Below are 10,217 nucleotides of genomic sequence, written 5' to 3'. Positions count from 1 at the left end.
CTTGGCATATTAAAAAAAATAGGGAGCATAAATCAGGGAATGAAACAAAATTCAGCAAAGAATCGTTAGGCTAACTAGGCTTATTAAAAAAATTTGAGAACATAATATCAGGTAATGAAACAGAATTCAGCAAAGTACTGCACATCATCAGCAAGTGGAAGAGGTATGCTACCTTAACTATGCATTGTATGAATTCTTCTGCAATCTATTCAAATTAGTAAAATGAAATAAGCAATGCCGAGACTGACCTAAGCTGCATACTTTGGCACAACTAGTCCGTCGAGAGCATCACACCGGAACCAAGTGAGGTCACTAGACTCACGACCACGGTCCACATCCAAAAAAATACGGCTTTGGAGGAATCCCATCATACATAATAACGTAATACATCCTGCAATTCCACCACATTCAGTTGCATATTCTAATAAAAACCATGAATTCAGAACAACAATGATGTATTGGAAATATCAGAATTAGTTCAAGTTCTCTTTGGCCAGTCTAACTAGGAGAGGATTTTGATTTTTTTTTGGAAAAGAAAAAAAAAAAATTGAATCTTATTATCTTAAATTTAATCAGATATCAAGTTATGTGGTTTTATTATATATTAAAAACAAATTTTAAATAATAAAAATAAGCAATTTAAAAACAATATTACATGTTCTTTAATGAATATTACATGTTGCCAACTGAAATACCAGTAAGATTGTATTTGTGCTGCTTCCACAATAGGTGCAAAGTTGTCATTGTAAGATTAAAGTTTGGTTTATTGTTTGAAAAGACTGAAACATCTGACTATCAGCTTTCAAGTTATCAGATTCAAAGTCGATGATCAGGTTCTCAAGTTATCAGATTCAAAGTATAGTATTTCTTATGGACCTGTTTGAACTTTCAAACTTCTTTACAACGTCCATTTAAGCCTCTGAACACTTGAATTAGCAGGTACAATTTTATTTAAAAATTAAACATAGCAGTCATATATATGACTATTTTAAGTGAATTAATTTCTGATTATTTTTAGGTTGGTAGGATTTGACACAGTCTCATGAATTTGTAATTAGGATTTTTAATTCTCAGTTATTCATCGCCATGTTTACAATTCACTACTAAGTATAATCCGTTTATTTCAACATGTACTGAATTTAATAAAAGCTCTAACTACAATTTCATGCGCAGGCGGTGTTCAACAGAGGCTCTAATAATGTATAATATAGAATTGACAACATTGACATATTGGAGCCCTAATGTGAATATATTTCATCATTCCAGATAGGCAAGCCGAGGAAAACACTCTAATCAGTGAGGCTTAGCAAATAGTGTTTAGAATGGAAACGTTGCTAGCTGCCACAGAAAATTTGAGAGAGGATTTTGCTCTATATACCAGATAACATAATCTAATAAAACATCTTCTCACATCTTCTCTTGACAATTTTCCAGTAATCGAAACGGTTATAGGATTCTCATTAGAAATTCTTACTTGTGCCCAAAAGTAGATTAGCTTTCCCTGTCTTGGATTCACTAGCACTGTTCAGGATATAGTAGCTTAGCTTCCACTGCCTCGGATTCACTAGCAATGTTCACGCAGACAAAATTGATACCTCATTTGGCCATATTGCTCAACTCCATGTCTAGAATAAACTGGCAGCAAGGACTAGAATAAACAAGTCTTGCTTTTCTATTGTAGAAATAGTGAACTTAGTTCACCCTTTGCCACATTTCTTTCAACCCTCACTTATATACTCAAACAAGGCAGCATAAACTGTGAACAATGCTTTCTCTTTTTCTCGACCCGTCTCTACAGGCACTTCCTACAAAGCTATCAAACTACTTTCCACTAATTGTAACGTTGTCAGTCATTGTGCTCCAAATTGCTAAACAGAAGCACCACCATTGGTAGTACATGATGGTCATAACTCATTATAGCTAAGTGCCTTTGTACCTAACAATGACCCTGTAACACTAAAAGTCCATAGACTAGATGCAGAGCCAAAGGGCACAATAAAAGTCCATAGACTAGATGCAGAGCCAAAGGGCATTGACTGCATGCAGAACCTATTGTGTTGGAATCACGAACTTTCAAGAATAATATAAACGAAAAGGAAAAACTGGAAAGGTCAATACGCGATATACCTATGAATGTATTCCTAGTGCCAGACAATTGTTGGGATTAGTTAACAGCAAGAGATGGTTCTTTCTCACGAATATTAATTTTAGACACTTCCCTCAGACTCTCCAGATTATTAGGTTCTTTACATTTGATGGCCTCGACAGGATGGAATGAGATAACAGTAGGAGATTGCTCTTTCTCAGGAGTAACTTCTTTAGGCACTTCCCTGGGGCTCTCCTTACTTTCGATGGCATCACCAAGTTGTGTGTCTATTAAGTTCCTTATTTTCAATGGCCTCGCCAGCTTTTGTGTCTATTACTTTTGATGGCCTCATAAGGTCGTGTGTCTATTGATTCTTCTGAGCCATCTTTAGTTTTTTCCCATTCTCATTGAAGCATTTGTTTGATCCCGTTGTTTTGCTTCTTTGTCTTTCAAATCATCCTCATTGCATCGACATAGTCTCAACTATTTTCTTAGCGTCATTAACAGTTACATGCACAATAGCCTTTAGCTCATGCACTTCTGTAATCTCATTTGAGTTTTCGCTTATATTGGTGTCATTTTTAACGTTATTTACAACTTCGATGTCGACGTTGTGAAAAGAGTAGTTTCAGTGGTCTTGCAACAGAAAATGGCGAAGAAGGAAGCACTGAATGAAATTGACAGCCCACCGGAAATTGTCGGGCACGTGGGGAAAGTTCCAAACTTCTTGACCAGAATCCAATACAAGGAAGCACTGAATGAAATTGGCGGCTGGAGCTAACCAATCATATATTGGGTATTTAATGCCCTCAGAGCAGCACGCCACTTAGCCCGATAACACGGGAGCGGGAAAATATTATTTAATGCCGAATTTGCCGGCTCCGGTGTTATCGCGTTAAGTCGCGTGCTGCTCTGAGGGCATTAAATACCCAATATATGGCTGGTTAGCTCTTTCCGAAATTGGCAGCCCATCGGAAATTGTTGGGCACTTCTAGAAAGTTCCCAACTTCTCGACTAGAATCCAATCCCATTGCCATTGAATACCATCACTTATTATTATTTATAATTATTAATATCCTTTGTATTGGGTTGGGTATGGATTTGTGCTAATTATTTAAAAAAGACGAAGGTAATGATAGGTAATATACCAATAAATAATAAATTATAACGCCGAACCTTTTAAATCAGAGGGTTAAGTGGTTAAAGTTTTTGTTTTAATTATTTTTAAACTCATATTTTATTTAATTAATAAAAAATAATATGTTTAATTTTTTATATTTAGAAAAAATATCATAAAAAATCTAGAAATCTTTAGTAATTCACACAGTTACTTTAACAATATTTACGCACGATTACAGGCAACCAAGAAACTTATCAAAAGTCAAATTTGATAAATAAGAAAATAAAAAGATACTCTTCTGGAGATATTAGTATTGGGCATGAATCAATGTATCTATTTGCGAGATACAGTATTACAAACTTTCTGAATGTTTAGAAATATTTGCACACAATTAAAACAGCAGGAAGCAATTAGAATATACTCTGCCTAAATAGTTTCATATCACCAGAATCAATTTTAAAGTAATTAGAATATACTCTGCCTAAATAGTTTCACATCACCAGAATCAATTTTAAAATTTAATATCTGAATGCAGGATGCAGGAGGTTTAATTTAATATGCAGGATGCAGGAGGTTTAATGAAAAAATAAATCTAATATAAACAATATTTAAAATGTTTTAATAAGAACTAAATTAAAATAATCTGTCTGTACCTATAAATTTAATATAAGCATGGTTAAAATGGGTTAATAAAAACTAAATTAAAACACATCTGTGCGTACCTAGAGTTGTAACTTGGGGTAGGGTTTGACCAGTGGTAACATTAGCCAGAATAGAACAGAGCTCACGTCTATGACGGTAGGAGAAAAGGCAAGAGACGCAGACCTTCTACTGATTTATCAGTGAAGGAGAAAAATGAGGGATTGGGTAGCAATGAGGGCAATCTAATGTAATTCTAAGAGCAGCTGGCAGTGTGCAGAGCGGGACTACTCATTTCTTTTGGTCACAGATTCGACTCGAAATCTTTGGTTCAGTTCTTGGAATGGTTTGTCGATCACGTGTGGGGGCACTCAAAACCCATCGAGATAGCAGTCACGTCCGTCTTCAAGAATCGCACAAACGAGGCACAAGACGAAGAAGAAGAAAGAAGTAAGAATGACGCTGAGGTTCAGATAATCACCCAATTGGAAATTCAAGAAGATTTAATAAGAAGACACAGATATTAAAAAGACAGCTCCTAGAGAATGAGATTGATCACCCAATTGGAAATTCAACCAGATTTGATAAAAAGACGGAGACCCCAGAGACGAAGAAGACGGAAAATGATATGCAAATCCAAGTCAATGAAAAAGGACATGGCAATGTGCCCTGTAATGCTTGCAGGTGGAGTAAACACTGCTCAGAACCCAGCAGCCGAGGTGGGGGGGCGAGGATACTAGATCTCATGACCTCAAGTTTTCCGAGAATGGTTCCCAGCTTGAATTTAAGGAAATTAATGAAGATGGTAGTACGGGGCTGAAAAGGCCATATTACAAGTGCACCCATCTGCAATAAGTTTTTCATTCCTATTAGCCAAAGCAAGACAAGTAGAGCAGAGCAGAACATGCAGTTAAACTTAAAGAGGAAGCAAATTAATGAACCGGGAGTTTAACTGATAAACACAGGGTAAACAGGCTTCTTAAATTAATTAAGAAATAAGCTAGCTAAATCGGGGTTAATCTAATAGAAGAAAAACAGTAATTCTCAAGGACGGCGACTTATACTCACATAGTTCTGTTAAACGCAAAACTTGATTTAACGATGATGCAATATGGTTAATAGAAAATCAAATAGGTTAAACACCCAGAATTTGGGGTTAACGAGAAGCTATATTTAGTAAACCTAGTTAAATCACAGAGGAAAAGAGCTAGAGCCATCTCTGCATCCCCGAAGTTATACATTGGAATAGGGTTTGAACAGAGATGGAACCATTTCTTTTTTTCAGTAAGAGAGATGGAACCATTTCTACATAACTGGAATTGTACATTGAAGCAGGGTTTGAACAATACCAACAACAAATAAAACAAAGTTCAAATGTCAAATGACGATTTCTATAGTAACAACAAATAAATGGCGATTGCTATCTTCCCCATACCAAAGGAAATTTTAGTACAAAAGGAAGTAGATAATAAAGAAATTGCTCCTCATAACAGAGATCAGATGAAATAATAGCAACAAATAAAACAGAGTTCAAATGTGGCGGTTGCTATCTTCATTACAAGGAAATTTTAATGTAAGCAACAACAAATAAACAGAGTTCAAATCTGGCGGTTGCAACATGCAATATCGCAAGGAAATTTCAATGTAAATGGAAAGAAAGTAGATAATAAAGAAATTGCGTCTCATACCAGAGATATACCTGAATGTCAGAAACCTTAAGTAACTCCAGGGATGAACCAAATCCAATTGCCCTGACCTTGAAGTTGTTTTCGCCAAGAAATGTTAAAAAACGAATTCCCTCTTCCTCCTCTCTCGCATAAACCCACAAAACTCAAACACTGAAAAATTCAAACACCATACAACACAGAGACTCAAACACACAGACAAACCCAAACACCACACCACACAGAGACAACCAAACTCGCAGACATAGTAAGCCAAACACCATTCCACACAGAAACAGCCAACCTCGCAGACATAATAGACCATAGATAGAAGAAGCACACACAGACACCCAAACCCCAAAAACATAGCAGGCCGTGGATAAAGGAGGGAGGAGGAGAAAATATGTTTGAAATTTTGTGAGATTGAATCTATATATATAGACTTTCTTTCAACGGATACTTGAACCATCCATTACAGCTTATCTTATTCGATGTCAAATGAGTCCGGTTACCAAGTCTCCACGTTTGATTCTTGCCTTTTTTTTCAGTGCTTTATATTTTTTTCCTGGATACTTTCTATTTAGATTTATGCTTTTTGAGCTTTTCTATTGCATTTTAAGTTTAGGTTTGTGTTTTTTACCTCGATTTTCACTTTTAATTATTATTTTAGTTTGTCCAGGGTGGGCCAATAGTCTTGCATAGAGGTCACTAAAGTGGAGATCATTTTTTTCTCAATGGTAATTAAAATTGGCTGAGCATAAAATTTGAGTTTTTGTTTACTAACGACCTCTATTGCTAATTAGCTAACTTTCATAAATTTGTAGAGTAGCTTTTAATAATTATAAGAAGTTAATAGATTAAAATGAACTAGCTTATCAGTTTTAAATATATATAGTTAATTAATTATTTAAATATATATAGTTAATTAATTATGTAGTAAGGATTTTTAATATGGAACAATTTTTGAGCATTAAGGGATTCTTAGAATTGGGCTTCTTATAATACATTTCCAAATTCAAGAACCATTTTTGGGAAGCTTGAGATCACCTAATCTAGGATCCTCATCATTCACTTGGAATTGTGTGTTTTGAGAAGTGGTTTCTCCACTTGCAAGCATTAAAAGGAAATTTGGTATGCCTTCTTCCTATTTAAGCTGGATTGCATACCACCTTTGGTCTCTTGAATCACTTTACCCTCCTCCAATTATTAAACCTATATAAATTTCTACTTGGGCGATCAATCTCAATCTCAATCTCAACATCAATCACACTTATTTCTTGTTCTTCGTCTTGGGTTTCATGTCTTCTATTTTTTCAGTGAAATATCTTATAATGAAGTGGTCCACTATTTGCAGGTTTCACTCTCGCCGAGTGTCTCTGTGTGTTTATCATGCCTGGTTCTTTTGTTATCAGTAAATTATTAATAGTAATTTCTAGGAAAAGCTAATGTATTTCATGTAGAATTTAGAGTTGTGTTTTTTTTTTTTTTTTTAAAGGGAAAATATATATATTGACAATTAATCACCTTAAACTTTGAAAAATAAAAAAAGAATGTTAGTAAAGTAAATTTAATTAAATGAAAACATATTTGCAAAATGTTATTTTTTCAAGTACATATACACTTGTTAGTGTATTATATGTTGAAAATTTTCTTTTGAAACTGGTAGGTGGAAAAAAAGGTTTATTAGAAGTGGCTAATAGCATTGAATCTCTTGTGCTAAAAAGATAAATTCCAATATAGATTTTGGCTCAACTTAAATTAGAAGACAACTATTTTTTGCAACATAATTGACTCTATACTTGCACTTACATTGGATAATGTATTTCACTATCTAGAACTTTCAAATTTTCTAAACAAAAATTATGTTTATTTTAGTATTGTGAGAGGTCTTGAATACTACATTAAAGTGATATATGGAGTTATTTTTATGGTCTTAACATCGGAATGTACTTTCATTTAATTGCATTTAGCAACCCTAGTTAAACTATGGAGATGAAGAAAGCCATATCCATCTTTGCATACATAGACTTCTAGATTGGAGCAGGGTTTGAACTATAGCTAGAATAGAGCTCAAGTTGTAATTCCTATCATCCAAAATAGAACAATGCTAAATATTTTTCATAATAGAAGATAAAGATATTGCTTCTCATAATAGAAGATAATGGGAAAAAATAATAAAATGTACTTGAAGATAGAAACCCTTGAAACTCTAGGAAATTATCCAAATCCAATTGTTATCAGTATATTTATTATTCTTAATACTTTAATTAACTAGATTATTTCCCTTATTATGTACTAGTTTATTCCATATATTTATTTATGCTAGTACAATTTAATTTGTTTTTCTCTCTAAGGTGCATAAATTATACAAATGTTTTCTTCAGTAAATTATCATTCAATGTCAAGTTAATTATCTTTGATACTTTTTAAATATACTTTTTTTCACTATAAGATTTAATAATTCATAAGTGATACCAGGGGTGTTATGTTTCTCATACCTCACAAAAATTACCTTATTGTATTTCCAAGGGTACCATGATTTGTATGCCCTTCAAGTATCTAACTTTTCATGGTGGGGAAATGGTGCAACAATGGGGATCCCATTAAATCATATTTGTTATCATTTGTTACCAGACTAGTAGTTACTAGGGAATAATAATATCACTTTATTATGCACCCCTCAACTAATCCTCGCGAGCGACAAAATTTGTGGCCTACCCTTATATGACGAAATGAAACTTTCAAGTAAAAGTGTAGGATTTTAATCACAGATGCAAAACCTAGGCATGAAAAACTGCTAGACTAACTACTTGCAAAGCAAGAGAAGAGAGCGAGAATTTGCTATAAAATCCACTAAATAACAAAAGAGAAATTTTGAATTAATCAAGACACATGAGTTGAATAATTGATGATATATTAATGTTGTATATGACCTCATTATATAACCTCTCTAGGAGGCAAAAAAAATCGAACTAAATTAGGATTTTAAGAGAATGCACTCAAGTAACTACAAAAGTGCTTTCCCTAGTTGGCAAGTAAGTTAAACTTAGACCAAGAGCCCCGAAATGAGAAAAGTATCCGAAATGGAATGAACTAGAAGCAAGTGGAGTTAGAAATCACTTAGAACTAATTAATAACTCACTCATGAAAAAAAAACTTAGTTAAACTCCAAAATTAGAACTGAAGGTCAACTAACAAGGAAATGAGAGAGAAAAATGGTGGCTAATAGCTAAAAAATAGGCAAGAATAATACATTCACAATAGGGAGTCTTATGCATGATGGAATGCACATTAATGAAGTGGAATTAGCCATGTCATCTCTAACTAATGTCTAGTCAGTACCACATGTTGTTCTAGGTGACACCTCCTGCTAAAAATAAAAAATCTTAAAAATAGAATGTACCAAATGATAGGGAATATCTAGTAGTGTCTGAAAAGTGGTCATATGTGCCCCTAATAGTATGGAAGAGGTTATGATTATGGCCATAGTGTAGGCCTTGATGAACTACTGAGTGCAATGCACCCCAACACTACCTCTTCTCCTGAAGCACAACCAACGAGTATACTAGTCAATGAGTCCTAGCATTTTTAGCAATGTTAGGTGCTCATGTACAACATAAATAAGAGAAAGTAGGGAAAGAGTGAAAACCCAATGGGAAGAAATCCCCCCATTAAAATAAGAGGTGTGATATCAAAAAGTTCAACCACTATGTAGTTGTGTCCTTCACTCCTAAATGTTGTCGCGGAGCTATGAACCTCTGCAAAGTGACACTCTTAGTGAATATGTCTACAATTTTTTCAGAAGAAGGAAAATACTACATGTGTATGAATCCTATAGGGTTCAACTCTCTGATGTAGTGCATGTGAAACTCAATGTGCCTGGTCTATTGTCTCTAAATTGGTTCTCTGCAAAAAATGTGTGTACTCTAGTTATCCAACTATATCATTGTAGGAAGTTGAACATGTAAATCAAACTCTGCTAGAAAGTGCTACAACTAAATGGTTTGGATAACAATGTTCACTTCACTATTCTACCTTTGTTGAAGAAAGAGCAATAGTTGCCTACTTCTTACTTAACCAACATATGGGATCAAAACCAAGATAGAAAACAAAACCTAATGTGGACTTGCGGTTTATGCTATCATCATCCCAATTCGAGTCCATATAACCAGCAAGATCCAAGGGGGATCATGATGCAAACTATAACCCATAGCTTGTAGTGCCCCTAACATATCTAAGAATCCTCTTAGCTTCTTTCTAGTGTGTTGTAACATCATTTGTAATACCCTTTCCAGTTTATGATGTAAATATGTGTACCTTGATATTAGGCTGTCAAGCCAGAGTCATTTTGTGGGCCTATGTGCCCATGTATTTATGTTATATATATTTTGTGGCCAGTGTGCCTAGGCATATATGCCAATTTTGGTTTTGTGGCCAAAGCACCAAAGTTGTAATTTGATGTAACTAATGTACATAATTTTTATAACAAAATAATATAAATAGTTTGGTTGTGGAGCGCACTCCACAATAAAAAGTATGGGGGGTTGTACAACTCCATAGACATGTTGGGATAAAACCTATTCTTACTCCCCATGTGCTTCACAAATACACTAAAAAAACATAAATTGTAATACATGCATCATCATCATATCTATGTTATTGAAAAAGATCATATAAGTATATTCCTATAATTCTATTATCCAAAAAG

The 10,217-nt window shown here is 34.2% G+C and overlaps 1 pseudogene; it reads right to left on the bottom strand.

Annotated features, from left to right (window-relative positions):
- Window positions 1–1,515: 1,515 nt before the first annotated feature.
- On the bottom strand, window positions 1,516–5,824 carry LOC149260482 (uncharacterized; annotated as a pseudogene).
- Window positions 5,825–10,217: the final 4,393 nt, after the last annotated feature.

Source organism: Pinus tabuliformis, chromosome 6 (genome assembly GCF_031772625.1).
Source record: "Pinus tabuliformis cultivar Carrire ecotype Pingquan chromosome 6, CPIR1, whole genome shotgun sequence".
NCBI lineage: Eukaryota > Viridiplantae > Streptophyta > Pinopsida > Pinales > Pinaceae > Pinus > Pinus tabuliformis.
This window is presented reverse-complemented; position numbering and strand designations above follow the sequence as displayed.